Below are 18,237 nucleotides of genomic sequence, written 5' to 3' on the forward strand. Positions count from 1 at the left end.
TCCACTGGGTCTGATCACGGGGTTCCTTTTTTCTTAGATATGTATTGATTTTACTCTTTTTAGGGTTTTGTACTTCAGCCTGTAAAAACGAAACCCTTATAGAATCATTTTGGTGTCCGACTTTCTGTTGTCTGTCTGTCCGACTGTTCACATCACGTTTTCTTAGGTACGTCTAGACGTATCAAGTTGAAGTGTAAGTCACACATTAAGGTCTACGGTCCCTTAGTGATGCAAAAAAATGAAGCTCCTAAATCAATGTCGTAAAAAGATAGGGCCATTTATGTCACATATTTTGATACTCGCAAAATCACTCATCTAAACCTACAAGGTACTTCCTGTTGACTTAGAATCATGAAATTTGGCAAGAAGCAAGTTTTCACACTGCAACAAATGGAAAAAATTGTGAATATATATTCACACGAAAAAGCAATGTGTGGTGTGCGTACTGTAAGACCTTCGGTACACACATCATCAGATTATTTGACTTGTCGTTCTATGCGAGTGTCAGCGATATGTCTCGTGGTCTTATCGTGGCGTGTTTATCTTCTGCCGTTAGGTCAGACGATAAAAATGCCACTTGCACGCTTAGAGTAGCGGATTGATGGTGACCAACTTTAAACAGAACTTGATTAATTTTCACACACATTTATTAAAATAATAAAACATAGACATTACGTAACTTGATTCTGGATGCTGTTCACAATTGACAATCTGAAGTTCCTTTGGTCTTGGTACGTTAATCTTATTCTCACATATCTCTGATACTTGACAAAGTGTCTATTCATTTATCTTCATGGCTATGTACAGGAATATGGTAATCTTATTAGGCGCAGACTGAAACTTGACTATAGACTGGTACAGACTAATGCACACTGGTACAGACTAGTGCAGATTGACTAACCGGAGGTCTGTACACTCGTTGTAGTACCTCGTGCGTTCAGGTATCACTGCGCGAGTGTGATCTGCGAGGAGAAAAGGTTCTACGTTAGCAGCAATCTCATTGGCTGCGTGACATATTAATACGTGGATCGGCGGAAGCAGAATTTGGTCCGTCTCTAGGACAGCGCCATCTCGTAGTGCGGAGACGGACGAGCGCTGCGCCTGCGCTGTTGTGCTTAGTGGAGCGCGCTCTATTGGAAAAGTTGTGTACGCGCTGACTACGCGGAACTGTGTACACAACACAATGTTTCTGCCATCTCTTATCAGACTGTCTGTTTGTCAGTCTGTCCATATGTCACGACCACTTTTTCGCACGAATGGGTAGACGTATCTATTTGAAACTTATGACGCATACTAAAGTTAATGGTTCTTGGTGGTATAACAAGCATTAGCTTCAAGTGAATCCAATAAAAAAATACGGTCATTTATGTCAGATATTCTGATATTCGCAAACTCACATTTCAAAACTTATAGGGCACTTCCCCTTACAAAGATTTTTGAAAGATTTCGCAGTGCTAGCAGAAAAAAATTCGGAAACTGATCAATTCTAACTACGTTGTGGTTGTTGTCTTCAGTCCGAAGACTGAGAAGAAGAGGCTTGCACAGGATAGACTGGCATGGAAAGCTGCATCAAACCAAAGTAGCTACTGCAACCTACATCCTTCTGAATCTGCTTACTGTATTCATCTCTTGGTCTCCCTCTACCATTTTTACCCCACACACTTTCCTCCAATACAAAATTCGTGATTCCTGACTGTTTCTGAATGTGTCCTATCAATTAGTCCTTTATTCCAGTCCTGTTGCGCCACAAATTCCTTTTCTCATCAATTCTGTTGAGTACCTACTCATTATTCACGTGGACTACCTATCTAAACTTCAGCATTCTTCTATAATGCCACATTTCGAAAGTTTCTTTTCTTTTCTTATGTAAACTATTTTTCGTCCATGTTTGACTTCCATACGTGGCTACACTCCAGACAAATACCTTCAGGAAAGACTTCCAAACACTTAAATCTATATTCGGTGGTAACAAATTTCTCTTCTACAGAAAAGCTTTTCGTGCCCTTGTGAGTCTATCTACTTCTTTAAGTGCCTTATTTCCTAATCTAATTCCCTCGGCATCACCTATGTTTAATTCGACTACATTCCATTACCCTCGCTTTGCTTTTGTTGATGTTCATCTTACATCCTGCTTTCAAGACACTGTCCATTCTGTTCGTCTGCCAAGTCCTTTGCTGTCTCTGAAAGAATTAAAATGTTATCGGCAAACCTGAACGTTTATGTTTCTTCTTCCTGGAAATCAATTCCTACTGCAGATTTTTCTTCTGTTTCCTTTACTGTTTTCTCAATGTACAGGTGGAATAACATCGAGAATAGGCTACAACCCTATCTAACTCACTTCTGAATAACTGCTTCCCTTTCATGCCCCTCGACTCTTATAAGTGCCGGCTGGTTTCTGTACGAATTGTAAATAGCCTTTCGCTCCTCTATTTTACCCCTGCCACCTTTAGAATTTGGAAGAGAGTACTCCAGTCAACATTGTCCAAAGATTTCTCTAAGTCTACAAATTCTATAAACATAGGTTTGCCTTTCCTTAGACTATCTTCTATGAGAAGTCGCAGGGTTAGTATTGCTTCGAGCATTCCTACAATTCTCCGAAATCCAAACTGATATTCCCCTAGATAGGCTTCTGCCAGTTTTCCATTCTTCTGAAAGGAATCCGTGTTAGTATTTTGCAACCGTGGCTTATTAAACTGATAGTTCGGTGATTTTTTACACTTGTCAGCCCCTGATTTCTTTTGAATTGGAATTATTACATTCTTCTTGAAGTCTGAGGGTACTTCGCCTGTATCATACATCTTGCTCACCAGATGGAAGAGTTTCGTCATATCTGGCTCTCCCAAGACTATCAGTAGTTCTAACGGAATGTTATCTGCTCCTGGGGCCTTGATTAGACTTAGGTCTTCCAGTGCTCTGTCAAATTGTTCATGCAATACCATATTTCCCATCCCATCTTCATCTAAGTTTTCTTCCATTTCAATAATATTGCCTTGAAGTACATCTCCCTTGTATAGACACTCTATACGCTCCTTCCCCCTTTCTGCTTTCCCTTCTTTGCTTAGAACTGGTTTTCGATATGAGCCCTTGATATTCATACAGGCGGTTCTCTTTCCTCCAAAGATGTCTTTCAATTTTCCAGTAGGCGCCATGAATATTTCTGTAGTAATGTATGCTTCTAAATATTTACATATGTCCTCTAGCCTTTCCTGCTAAGCCATTTTGCACTTCCTATCAATCTCATTTTTTAAATGTTTTTATTGCCTTTCGCCTGCTTAATTTATTGCATTTTTATATTTTCTTCTTTCATCGATAAAATTCATTGTCTCGTGTGCTACCCAAGGTTTCTACTAGCCCTCGTGTTTCCCCTGTAATTGTCAAACTTTCCCTGACGATTCCTCTGAAACTCTCTACAATTTCTGATTCTTTCAGTTAATCTTTTTGCAGTTTCTGCAGCTTTAATCTGCAGTTCATAATCAATAAATTCTGGTTCAGAGTCTACATCGTCCCATGAAAATGTTTTACAATTTAGAATCTGGTTCAGAAATCTATTTTACCATTATATAATCAAAATCTATTTTACCATTATATAATCAATCTGAAACCTTCCGGTGTCTCTAGATCCTTTCCACGTAAACAATCTTGTTCCATGATTTTTAAACCAAGTGTTAGCTATGATTATGCATTGTGCAAAATTGTACCAGATGACTTCCTATTTCATTTCATTCCCCCAGGCCATATTCACTAACTATTTTTCCTTCTCCTCCTTTTCCTACTATCGAAATCCAGTAGCCCATGACTATTGAATTTTCTTCTCAACTATTTGAATAATTTTTTATCTCATCACATATTTCTTCGAAGTTATTAAACCTGCTCCTGCATTACCCCTATTTGATTTTGTATTCATAACCCTGTATTCACCTGACCAGAAGTTTTGTTCCTCCTGCCACCGAACTTCACTAACTCCCACTTTATCTAACTTTAACCTATCCATTTCGCTTTTTAAATTTTCTAACTTACCTGCCCCATTTAAGGTATCTGTCATTCCACGCTCCAATCCGTAAAACACCAGTTTTATTTCTCCTGAAAAAGACTTCCTCGTGAGTAGCCCCTGCCCGGATATCCGAATGGGGGACTATTTTACCTTCGGAGTATTTTCCCAAGAGGTCGCCGTTATCATTTAACTATACAGTAGAGCTGCATGTCTTCGTGAAAAACAGCTGTAGTTTCTCCTTCCTTTCAGCCGTTCGCAGTACCAGCAATGCAAGGCCGTTTTGCTTGATATTACAGGACCAGATCAGTCAGTTATCCAGACTATTGCCCCTGCAACTACCGAAAAGGCTGCTGCCCCTCTTCAGGAACCACTTTGCCTGTCCTCCACAGATACCACTCTGTTGTCGTTGCACCTAGGGTACCGTTATCTGTATCAATGAGGCGTGTAACCCACCACACCAACGGCAAGGTCAATGGTCCAACGGGAAAGTTTGTAACTATATAACATGACAATAATTTGTTTGTAACTATATCATACGAAAACAATTTTTCCTGACAAAAAGGGTCTTAACAGACGGAGAGACAGACAGATAGATAAAAAATGGAAAAAAAATCACACGAAATTAATTTTTTTGTCACTTGTTATCTGACTGTCTGTCTCTACGTCCTGTTAAGACCCATTTTTATCAGCGAATGGTAGACGTTTGAAGTGGAAATTTACGTTAGATTCTGAGGTCTATACTGTTTTGGTAGCGTAAAAATGTTATGCATCTAAGTCAATGCAATCAAAATATACAGCCATTTATGTCATATTTCGATAATAGCAAACACGGTCGTAAACGTAGAGGGTACTTCCCCTTTATGTAGGATTATAAAATTAGGCAAGAGGAAAGGTTTTACAGTACAAGAAAACGAAAGAAAAGAATCAGAAAATGGTTGAAAAAATATTTCTTTTGTCATTTGTTATTTTGCATCAAACTTGAAATTAGAACGTTCTCGAAACTCTTGGAATCGATGTGACCGATATCTTTCCAGTATCAGTGTCGATAACAGGCAGAATCGTCGAGGCCCTCGATTCCTGGAACGAATGAAGTGTCGATCTAAGTCTGCACGGAAACCTCAGTGCGCGAGTCATACGCGCACCTAGCCAACTTTTTCATCACAGGTTGACTGAACTGTAATGTATTACAACGTCTTAAGATGCTGAATGTTTACTTTGTGTTCTTAAAATTCTTAAAATGCATTTTCTATGCTTTTGTTGCAGATTGAGTTTGGCAGACAAGTAGCAGCCCGTTGCATTCAGTGTCAGTCATTCTACTGAGCTGGTAAGTTTTCCAGGCAAGATTCAACGCACAAGTAATCTCTGCAGATTTTACTCTTAAAATTGCTATTTGTACTCCAAGCTCAATGGTATGATATGATTTTACGGTGCGTACACCCACAAATTAGTCATACATATTAAAAAGGTTCTTTAAATATTTTTTTGAAAAACTTCTGGAAACCGCATTAGCTTTTGACAGTTTTTTATTCTAATATTATACACGACCGGTTTCATGTTATTGCAGTCGCACCTTCGGGTAAAATAATCTGCAAAAACGTACAAAGTGGATTACAAGCAAATTAATAATACCAAAAATCTGAGGTACTTAAACCAGGAAAAGAGGGAGTAAAATACCTGCGTAGCTAATTTAACAATACGCCCTTGTAACAGTGCGGTAATTGGCTTGAACTGTGTTGGTATATCTGCCCTATAGAGATTCTCGCTAGTAACGTTTACAATAATTATGAGAGAAAGCATGAGAACAGGAAGAAGCATGCACTCGTATTCATAAACTTCGTATTTTTCTGAAACTGTTTTATTATTGTGCAGAGTGGACTAAAGCACTTCAGAAGAAAATGTGTCACCCTTGTAATATATGGGCTGAGTCGGTAGGAAAGGCACATGCTTTGACAGATTATAGTATTAGAAATCGTGAACGAGAAGCCTCGTATAGGAATATGTGCTATTGCGTATTGTTTCCGAGATAGAACAAATTTAATGTTCTTGGTATTTTTTTCTGTATTATTCATTTTCACTGCTTACAACGCACCACAGCAGCATAATTGAAGTTGAGACGAACAGTTAGATGCAGGACACTTGTGGTCTATCAAGTTGGGGAACTACCTCACAGTGGCCTGCAAAAATCGAAGCTATAGATTTTCAATATTCTCGCGCTCTCTGCGCGCAAACTGTTATCCTCGGCAAAAATTAAATACGACCTTTTTCTGTAGAACATTTAATGTAGTGTAATTTAGTGCTGCGACACATTTTAATTGGAGCCTGCGGTTTTTGAGTCATTCGAGAAAAACTTACAAAAGTGTTATTAAATGTGTTCCGTCTCGGAAACAATTCGGATTATCTCACATGTCCATATGAATGTTTTGTTCAAAATCACCAACACTGTCATTTTTCACAGCATGTACCGTTCCTCCTGACTCATCCTGTATGTTGCCTATACAGGGCTAGCTACTGAAAGAAAAACACGACTTGAGGAGTAGAGTGTCAGGAATATTTAATATAAGCAATTATATAATATCTGTGAAGTTTACATTTTACTTCTTTTCTTGTAGCTAGGTTTACGATGGCATTCTGTTGGCAATCTCTTCAGACCTTATCCCTGGGCTTTTCCACTTCAGATCAAAGGTGCTTATCAGGATCTGTGGGTAGAGCGTAGCCACAGTGGTTTGTTAAGAGTGTATTATTTCATACTATTCTCTGTCTGCCACCCAAATTTATTGAAGGTTTCGCTACATAATTTGTACAGTTTTGTAACACCGCAGTTAGCATTCACGTAGTTCAACTATTGTTTTGTTATAGATATCCATTGTGCTGGCCAGCTGACACGTGAGTGCGCTTATCTCTTGGCTTAGGAGCGCCCTTCAGCAGGTGGTATTCTACCTGTTTAGGCTTATTCCTAACTTCTTGATATATGACATTTTGTTTCTATCTACGAGGGTTGAATGAAAAGTAATGCCTCCAACTTCGTTAATTGGATTTGGATAGGAATATTTTAATAAATCAAAGGCAGAAATAATCTTTAGAATGTGATCTTTAATTACCAATATTCATCAAAACAGTACGCAAGTTTTGTGATGGTGGTAACTGGCATTCCTGTTGTTCGCGTTTCCTACGACTGTAAATATATACCAGAACTGCACTTTCATTTAGTTCACAAAGGAAGAGCGTAATGATTCAGTCGTTTGCACCACAGAAATGAAATAACTCTGATACCCGCGAGGGTAGCCGAGAGCGCTAGATGTGCTGCTCCATGGACTAGGGTAGGCGCACCGGCCCCGGATCGAATCCGTCCGGGGGATTAACGACGACGGTCGGTGTGCCGGCCAGCCTGGATGTGGTCTTTAGGCGGTGTCCCACATCCCGCTAGGTGAATGCCGGGCTGGTCCCCACGTTCCGCCTCAGTTCCATGGCTTGCAGACATGTGAACATGTGCGCACTTTTCCTTGGATTACAATAGTTGCAGACAGTTGGGATACACTAATTTCGTCCTGGGGCGTACAGGGTGGCGGCAGGAAGGGCATCCGGCCACCCCTTAAACTAACTTTGCCAAATCCGTTTAACCATGCCGATCCTGCGTGACTTGGGAACAGGCACAAGCGAGAGAGAGAGAGAGAGAGAGAGAGAGAGAGAGAGAGAAAGAGAAAATGAAATAACTCTGATGCTGATGTTCAAGGGTCGTATTTTCATATATTCAATTTTTTGATCTATGCATGACATGCAACTCTAGTTCGGACGTAATAGTAGCTACATGGTTTCGGCAGGCGTATCACATACAGAATGTTATATCACCTAAGAATTTTTGGAAGTTCATTTTTTGATAAGAGTGAAACATCAATCTGGACTGACCAGTCCCTCGTTTACTACAACAACCAAGTACGACAGTTTAAGCTACAATCCCTTCCTGGAATTGCATCGGTCTCGAATGCTAGTGTCACCTATTTTAATATACAACTAAATGTTCTCGATATTTTGCCAGACCAGTAGTCTGTTTAGACACCTACTATGTGATTTTATAGTAACAGGTAAAACGAAGCTTCTTAACGATTCCAGTCAGTGATGCAAGACAAAGCTATTCTCTACCGCGTGTGCTGCGCTAGAATTGCACCTGAACTCTGGGTGTCTTGTACCGTTTTACTTGCTGTTGTGATTCTGACAAGATGCAACACGAACCTGGTCACGTGGCACACGCTTCCGTATTAACTGTTTGTTAGTAGAGCCTAGTTCAACATACAACAATTCCCTATGAGTCCAGAAATACTGAGCTTCCCTCTAGGGAACAAGGAAGCTGAACGTTGTCATTAATGGGGTATTGCCAATTCTGAACTCTAGCAGAATCTTTACTAGTAAAACCACATAATTTATTAATTAGTGGACATGTTATAAATTCACGATAACGCACCACCGAGTTCACACTTGCTGATTATCACAGAGGAGGACAGAGAAGAGAAAAAGTTTCTGCAGAATACCAAATCGAGAAATTTGAACTGTTACGTATTTTATCATCAGAAATCCTAAGCATGTGAAATCAAAGTAATCAATTTTGCGTCATCTTTCATTTCAAATGCCGAAATTACTGCGGTTACTCGGATAAAATGCTACTGGATGAATGTCAGGAAATTAATGCAGAGGTCGGGGAAGAGAGGACAAACTGACTTTAAAGTTTACTGCCATTTTATCTTAAAGAGTGAATGTGTGTTCTTTTATAAGAACAGTCTGATCTTTGGGAAAAATGTACTTTTTTAAAGGTGCCTAGTGCCAGTAGGCTTTTATGAGAGGGTACTCTGAATGTTGTGCTGAGTGGGTTTCTGATAAGGAAAGGTATCAAAACTTAGCTACAGAACAGAACATCGTTGTGGAATTTTAATGAGTCTTCGTGTTGAATATAAAATTCTGTTATTTGTTAGATGCAAATCCGAAAAATGATAGATATTTCTTCCAGAGCCTAGAATACCGACAGACGTGCTCCAGACCCTCGGGGAGAGGATTCAAGTTCTGTTGACCCACGTTATTCAGCACATTGTACAAACAGCGAAATGAATATTAATCAGAGGGACACGAGACGCCACTGTAAACCGCCTGCAACCCTCGCGTCCCTAATGAATTCCCGGCAGCAAGTAGCTACCGCCACGCCTGGCTGCAGCTGCTGGTATTTGTGCGGGCGGGTACTGTCAACAAGTACTTGCCGCTGAGTCTCCTCGTCGTGTGCTAGCCCCACGCCTTCAACCACTGTCACAAGCAAGCGCAGAAACAGCACACACGCACGTGAACGCAGGAGCAAGCATGCACGCACACGCACGAACGCGCGCACACAATATATATATATATATGGGTGATCAAAAAGTCAGTATAAATTTGAAAACAGAATAAATCACGGAATAATGTAGATAGAGAAGTACAAATTGACACACATGCTTGGAATAACATGGGGTTTTATTAGAACCAAAAATATACAAACGTTCAAAAAAGTCCGACAGAGGGCGCTTCATCTGATCAGAATAGCAATAATTAGCATAACAAAGTAAGACAAAGCAAAGATGATGTTCTTTACAGGAAATGCTCAATATCTCCACTATCATTCCTCAACAATAGCTGTAGTCGAGGAATAATTTTGTGAACAACACTGTAGGGCATGTCCGGAGTTATGGTGAGGCATTGGCGTCGGATGTTGTCTTTCAGCATCCATAGAGATGTCGGTCGATCACGATACACTTGCGACTTCAGGTACCCACAAAGCCAATAATCGCACGGACTGAGGTCTGGGGACCTGGGAGGCCAAGCATGACGAAAGTGGCGGCTGAGCACTCGATGATCACCAAACGACGAGCGCAAGAGATCTTTCACGCGTCTAGCAATATGCGGTGGAGCGCCATCCTGCATAAACATCGTACGTTCCAGCAGGTGTTTATCAGCCAGGCTGGGGATGATGCGATTTTGTGACATATCGGCGTACCTCTCACTCATCACGGTAGCAGTTTTTCTGTCCAGCGCCATCTGTCGGACATCTTGTGAACTTGTTTCTTTTTTTTTTTTTGTTCTAATAAAACCCCATGTCATTCCAAGCATGTGTGTCAATTTTTACCTCTCTATCTACATTATTCCGTGGTTTACTAAGTTTTCAAATTTATACTGACTTTTTGATCACCCTATATATATGCCGGTAATATCGCGTGCACTTGGTATAAAAGGGCAGGGCACTGGCGGAGCTGACATTTGTACTCAGATGAAAAGGTTGCCGACGTGATTATGGCCGTACTACGGGAATTAACAGACTCTGAACGCGGAATGGCAATTGGAGCTAGATGCATGGGACATTCCATTTCAGATGACATAGGCCATCAAATATTCCGAGATTCACAGTGTCTGTGCCGAGAATAACAGATTTTAGGCATTACCTCTGACATCGGACAACGTAGTGGCCGACGGCCTTCACTTAATGATTGAAAACAGCTACGTCTGCGTAGAGTCTGTAACGCCGCCATCCTTTGGACGCAAAGATGAAAAATATAAATCTAGTCCTCACACCCCGATACAAGCCCCAAGCCCATGATCCCTCTATACTAATACCGCATGACTAGTAGCAAGTAGACTGAAAAGAAAGTAATATAAAAAGAAATAATAAAGAATCTTAATAGCAAAGTAATTTAATGTTTTGAAAAAGAACAAAAAAGAAATAGAATCCATTAGTTTCAAGACAGAATTATAGTAGATCGCAAAGTAGTAAACTTGTAGGTCACGGAGTATAACAAGTACTTCAAAGAATACTCCTTGTGAGTACTCTTTGACGACACTGCGAAATACAGAAGTTAAATTTGTACATTGTTAATGTGCTTCATGTGTCGTAACTGAACTTGTGCTCTCGTACTTAATATTGGTAGGCGATACGAGATGGTTTGCTACATTTTGAAGGTTTGTGATCTGCTAGAAATGATTAAAAACTGGAAGAGGTAAATCAGCAAGTTTGAAAATATCTCTGAAGTAATTCAAGCTGGGAAAATAACCGAATATATTGTCTTAACTTGATTATTATCAACGAAAGTCTGAACTTAGACCCAATGCGATGGACAATTAATACATAGTACAACTGGTAGGAAGCGATGGATGGTGTAAAGTGTGAGGAATAAACCTGAATTGCGTTAAAGTAAGTAGCGTGATACGGATCTTGCTGTAAACTCTTTGGCTGAATTTACGTAACTACTTCCACCCATCTGAAAGGAAGTTTACTTCTTTAAGACAATTATAGGATGTGCATAGACTAGAATAAACCAACATAAAGTGAATTTACAGTGTTCGACATTTCTCTCAACTCATTTAATATTACGTGCTCATGAAACATTTATCTGTGTTACAGCATAGATTATCAACAGAGCGCAGCATTCATAGATATTCTTCGGCGCTCTAAAAAGTTACCGTACTGACTCAGACTATTTAGCGCACGTGAATTGTAAACTTTCATAGACAAACTCTGGGTGCATATAGATTGTTATCATGATTAGGGCAATAATCTCAGTTTGTATGCATTTACGTGTAGCTAGGCTCGTACACGTTGGGGAGCAAATATTCATCTGAGTAAGCCGGTACAACTAACACGCACTCGGCGTAAATACAGTGCAGCAAGACAATTCCTTTTTGTGACTTTCCTCGCAAACATTCTACCGCGAGCTAGGTGAAGCCTGAGCATCATTCATTAACAGTCAATCAATATAAAAGGGGTAGTTACCAGTAGTCAATGTTAGGGGACGAGCAACACTTGAAACAACGGCAGAGAGCAATGTGGGATGTACGGTGAACGTATCTGTTAGGACAGTTCGGCGAAATTTGACGTTAATGTGTTTTGGATGCAGACGTTCGAGTGCCTTTGCTAGCACTGCGACCTGCGACATGGCCCTCAGCGCCTCCCCTAGGCTCCTGATCTTTTCGGTTCGACCCTAGACTGGAAAACCGTGGCCTTGTCAGTTTAGTCCCGATTTCAGTTGGTAAGAGCTGATGGTAGGGTTCGAGTGTGGCACAGACCACACGAAGCCATGGATCCAAGTTGTTAACAACGCACTGTGCAAGTTGGTAGTGGCATCATAATGGCGTGGGCAAGAATGGACTGGGTCCTCTGGCCAAAGTGAATCGATCATTGATTGGCAATGGTTATTTCCGGGTACTTGGAGACCATTTCCAGCCGTTCTTGGACTTCATGTTCCCAAACAAAGATGGAATTTTTATGGATCGCAATGCGCCATATCAGAACATTGTGGACAGTTCCAGCGAATAATTTGGCCACCCAGATCGCCCGACATGAATCCCATCGAATATCTACGGGACATAATCGAGAGATCATTTCCTGCATAAAATCCTGTATCGGCAACGCTTCCGCAATTATGGACGGATAAAGAGACGGCATTGCCCAGTATTTCTGCAGAAGGTTTCCAACGACTTATTGAGTCCATGTCACGTAGAGTTACTACACTACTCCGGCCAAAGGAGGTCCGACCCATATTGGGAGGTATCCCATGACGTTTGTCACCTCAGTGTATACGTAAACACGTGGTCACCTGAAGTAATGAAACGATTGGTGGTTTCTTCGGTTGTTCGTATAGAGCGCTCAGAAGAAGAATCACATCCACGGGACGCATAAGGAGACACACATACTCGTCGTCACCGACTTCGTTCAAATTTATGATACATCCATGACTTGGCCACAAATGAAAGTGACTGAAGTGGGAGCTCCAGGTGGCCAAGCGTTTGGAAAAATAGAGCATTTTTGGAGCGGGTAACACGAGGCTTCAGCCATTTATATTAGCGTAGCTTCCAGGCAGCGGAAAGGGTACGAAACTGCAATACGTGGGTCGTGGGGTCCATTCCCTAAGTGCAAAATAATTTTTATTTTCAGTGTTCACTTTACTCGAAGACTCGTCCTCCACTTTTTCATATTACTCCCGACCTTCGACTTCTTTGGATCAAAACAACTCAGAGTCGCACACAACACGTACTCCGAAAAAAACTGTCACCATTTTCTCGTGTACGAGGGTTATTCGGAAGGTAAGGAAGGATAGGTCGCGAAATGGAATCCTCAGCGAAAATTCGATGAAGTTTTGCACAGGTTTGTTGGACAGTGTCTCTAGTATGCCCGTCGATCGCGTTACGTATTCTTCTTAGTTCTGAGCTCACTTGCTCCCGCCAAGTACGAGGGCCTGGTGAGAAATTTCGCCTGAAGCTATGCAACCAACATTACATAATTTTCTTCTTCAAGACAATTCTCAGCCGCATTCTGCAGGGGCAATGAAATGTGGTAGGACTTACAAGTATGGCTACGTTTCGTCTATGGGGCGCCAACTTAGGTTCGTCGCAATGTACCCCATGTTCCACAAAAGTATTTAATATCAATGCAGACAGGTATTTCTATGCAAAAATCTTGTAGGCACTCACGTAGTTTTTTAAGTTTCACATATTCGATTTTATTTACAAAAGAACATGGAAAAATCGAAAGTAAATTAATTTCAGAGCTTGACTGAGTTTTCTATGATCTTGGAGCTGGTTGAAAACCACGGTTAATTGCGTGTGTTATCTTTACAAAACCGTTAAAGTTCCACAGTATCTCAGACTATAGACTACACAATGCCTACACGCTGAAATCTAAGTGCGGTTTGTATCACACGCAACCAGAAAAATATCAAGTCCATCAGATGCCGAAAAATTTCTATGTCTGAAAGTGGGAACTCCGAATAATTCACACATATGAAGTCAACTATCGAACTTGACAACCTCTGAAATTCTTAATTTTAACCTTTTATAAACATATGGCACATCAAAGCACACGGAAATGTTCCGAGAAGTATTATGCTGTTATCAGTTTTTTGTCTGTTATTGTTTATTTATAAATAATAATTTCTTTGGTTTTCGTCCGATTTCGAATTTATAAGAGTAAATGTTAACAAACAATTTTAAATTATAAATTGGCTCTGGGCACTATGGGATTTAACATCTGAGGTCATCAGTCCCCCGGAACTTAGAACTACTTTAACCTAACTAACCTAAGGACATCACACACATCCATAACCTGAGGCAGGATTCGAACCCGCGACCGTAGCAGTCTCGCGGTTCCAGACTGAAGCGCCTAGAACCACTCGGCCACACTGGCCGGCTATATTATTTATTGGATAATTTCCTACATAGCTACAGTTTACAGTACTACCGCTACTTTTAATATTTCTCGTTTACTTAGTATCAAACGCAGTGTTGAACTGCGCGAAATCCACTTTACGGCCTCTCATTTAAATATGCGAATAATTGCAGTAGATCTACTATCAAAGTCAAATACAATTCTACAAGATGTATCCGCAGACGCTTAGCTTGTTGATATCGCATAATGCGTTGCCGAGATACTCACATTTACAGTAAGGGATTATTTATCACATTAATTTTACAATAACTTATAAACTAATGCGGGTATCCCAGGTGCGTCTTCACAGGCGTATACGTCCGTCTTTACCATTTCAAATGAGCCTACTGACTCTTCAGTGACACATGTGATTCAATATTTATTAATTTTGGGGTGAGCTTTAATTTTGCACTGGATGCGAAGAACGGCCATGAGAAACGAGCAGCCATTGTGCTGCGCAACGGACGGGTTTTCCACGTCACGCAGTCATCGTAGCGGCCGATGGAAGTCCAGAGGCAACCCCATCCGTGGAACATAATGTGAAAGTGGCCCCCCACATGCCCCTGTCCAGCTGATTTCAGCTGTCAACACGAATATGACCCAATCTTAACTGCCGCCTGTGCACCTGTGGTCGCGTGTTTGTGACTGAATAAAGTGTGTCTTCCCTCTACAAAGGCTGTCGTGTTACAGGCTGCATCAATATAGCGCTTTCCTGCCGATGTCAAAAGGCCACCGACCTTACTAGACAGACTCAGCGCATATTTTACAAGTCTAACAACTCATAAGAAGTTCTGACTCAGTGATATTCGAAACCTTATCTTTAAAACGCTTACCTAAGACTCGGTCGTTTCCAGCAGCAAACCACCTCTCGTCTCCCACACGCACGCTCCAAGACTGCGCGGTTACATCGCTTCCTGACGGATTGCCGGAAGCAGGACAGAACACTCCGATGATGCTCCTTGCATACGAGGCCGCTCACTTGCTTCTCAAAGATCTCCACAAGCACACACTCCAAGAGCTGGTGGCTCCGCTGCATGCTGCCAACTCCGGCGCGAACCACCCTGCGCTGACACAATGGACGCTGCACCCTTCAATCATCTATGTTGGCAGCCATGGCCCCAGTGCTGCCTCCAAGTTCCACTGTCACGCACAAGACTCCTAGAAAACCTAGAAAACTACAATCGCACCAAAAAGTATTGGCACAGTTACATTTTAGTGGTTATATGTTAAACGAAACATATATTTCAGAACAGAACCTAGACACGTGCCACTTTACATTACATAGGTTACAAATATGTCCAAATCACCTGTTCCTAATGTAACATACAGTGTTATGAAAATAAACATCGCTCCTCCGCATCCAAAAAAGTGTTGGCACACGCGCATGAGTCGGACAGTGTGTTAATGTTCACCTTCTAATAGCTAGTGCGCATACCTTTAGCATCTATAACAGCGCGTAAACGCCTAGGAATGCTTTGTATTAATTTCTTGATATCAGGGGTAATTTTCGACCATTCCTCCAGGATCACTTCCTACAAGTAGTTTTTACTGGACGGGCGCTTTCTTCTGACTTGAGTGTCGAGATGAGCCCACAGGTTCTCAATGGGGTTCAAATCAGGGCTCTGAGATGGTGTTAGAACCCTTCTGGGGGCATTGTACAGTAACCACTCCCGGATTTTCATGGCGGTATGTTTTGGGTCGTTGTCTTGCTGGAAATGAAACACCCCAGTCAGGCCGAATGCCTGTGCACTAGCGAGTAAATTACCTCGCAGCACGTCGATGTATCCCATATGATGCATTGTACCGTGGATAACAGCTAGATTTCCAACGCCGGATGCCCTCATACAGCCCCAGAGTATGATACCGTCCCCACCGTGTTTGACTGTGGGATGCATGTGTTTGATGTCGAGGTGCGTATTCGGCCTGCGCCAAATTGTTTTTCTTGCATCAAATCCGAACACATTGAACTTCGATTCATCACTAAATATCACAGTGTTCCAAAACTCCATCGGCTTGCTGATGTAGTCCTTGGCAAACTGCAGGCGTTTCTGCCAGTTAATTTCCGATATGTATGGCTTTTACCTGTGAGAACGTATATGCATGTCAGCCTCATTCAACACATTTCGTATAGTTTGAACACTAACCGTCTTGGAGGACTTTGTCTGAACGACCTCAGCAATAGTTGCTGCAGTTGTAGTAGGTTCCTTCCGAGCAAGTGCGATGATACGGCGACGCTCTTGGGTTGTAAGCACTTTTGAACGTCCAGGCCAACACATTTTTACTGTTGTTCCAGTCTCTTTATATTTATGAATGATGGCTCGTACCGTGTTGTAGCTAACAGACACCTCTGCTCTGATTCGTCGATAGCTTCTGCCTTGTGAATGGAGTAATACCACTCTCTCACGCAACGTCACTGAATGTTCCTTTTTATTTGGCCCCACGGTGACCACTATCGCACATTACAGCACCATACTAGCGACTGGGCCGTCAACAACACGCAGTGTCTATTGCTTCAGCAGATGGCGTTCCGGTACCTGAAAACCCAACAATATATAGAGAAGCCATGCTCTGTGCCAATACTTTTTGTGTGCAGAGGAGATACATGTTTGCCTTAACACTGCATTTCTTTGTTATTGATAGGCAATGTGGGCAGAATTGTAATGTCTGGTATGTTAGGTAGCATGTACATGTGCTGTGTACAGGAAGGTGCGGCGTTTGCAATCAGCAACGATAAATACGCACGTATGCCAACACTTTTTGGTGCGATTATATGTTCCATTGTGGGGCACATCGTATGTGAAGGATTGGAACTCACTTCGTTCAACTTACACCGGAGCAGAAAACTAATTAAGTCAGTCTTCATGAACGTTCAGGAAAGACCACCACCTCCTGATATCAGTGGCCCAGTGTGTTTATGTTTATCTTCAACCTATTTAACGTGGTGCAGCAAGTGTAATGAACAGACGGATCGAGTGGCAGTGGGTTCTCCCCCCCCCCCCCCACCCACCCGCGCTCCCCGCTCCCCATCCCCGCACACACACACACACACACACACACACACACACATTCATGTGGTAGTGGACATCTTCTTTATTCAAGCATCTGAGCGAACTGCCTAAACTCCACACAATTTTAGCTATGCTGTGCGTAGGCGACACATTCGTGATTCCAACACACGGAGAGGAGAGTTGCATGAGCTCTATCAGCACATCAAAAGTCTGCACTAGAATAAGAATTCCATTCGCGAACATGAAGGTCCGGAGAACTCAAACATCAACTTCAACACAAGATCTAATGCAGACGCATCGACAACACCTGGTACTTACACACAGATTCCCATCACATCAGGAAACGAAGCATTTCATCTTACATAAGTTAGCCGCTCGAACGCCCTACATCAGTGAGACAAGAATAGAAAGCGCTGCACAATACATTCCCAGCCAACGTACACAATAATAATAATAAGGAGAAGTTTTATGTTGGATGAAAAGTGAAAACCGAAAAAAAAAGCTTCCTGTGCTGTACTTACCATATGCCGAGGGCGACAGTGATCGAGTGGGCAAGGCACATGAAATCAGTTCACAAGAGAAGTCTCAGGCTCCGTGATTTGGTAGGCCCTGCTGAGGACGCAGGTAACGCCCACACATGCCATCCGTCGCACGGGAGATGCAAGTACAGGTACGGGATCCAGTGTAACTGGAGTACCATTTACACTTGGGAAACACTGGAAGGTTTGTTAGCACCCGCATAGCAGAGCACGAGCACTGTATTCTGTTCGGACTGCGCAACGCATCAGCACCAGCGGATCACCATCGCGATCGTGGACAGACTACAAATTTGAACAAGCACGAGCACTGGCGAGACAACAGTGAATGCGACACGAAACTTAACAGAGGCATTCGAATTCCTGAAGCAGCCTGATATTGTCAATAGGGGAAGCTGCTATGGCTCTCATCGTACTGGCTGACAGCAGTCGCAGTACGACGGACAGCGTTCGCTCGTAACCGGATAAGCAAACCTGCGTATGAAACTTCTTGGCAGG

General features: G+C 42.0%; 1 protein-coding gene across 3 annotated transcripts in view; it reads left to right on the forward strand.

The window, feature by feature from the left end:
* LOC126414581 (parathyroid hormone/parathyroid hormone-related peptide receptor-like) overlaps nucleotides 1–18,237 on the forward strand; it is a 776,049-nt gene that overhangs the window by 309,216 nt on the left and 448,596 nt on the right. For all 3 annotated transcript variants that reach the window (XM_050083357.1, XM_050083363.1, XM_050083361.1), the window contains exon 3: nucleotides 5,255–5,315. The gene's annotated coding sequence lies outside the window, so the exon portion shown is untranslated. The remainder of the gene's footprint in view (nucleotides 1–5,254; nucleotides 5,316–18,237) is intronic.

Source organism: Schistocerca serialis, chromosome 1, assembly GCF_023864345.2.
Source record: "Schistocerca serialis cubense isolate TAMUIC-IGC-003099 chromosome 1, iqSchSeri2.2, whole genome shotgun sequence".
In the NCBI taxonomy this organism is placed as follows: domain Eukaryota; kingdom Metazoa; phylum Arthropoda; class Insecta; order Orthoptera; family Acrididae; genus Schistocerca; species Schistocerca serialis.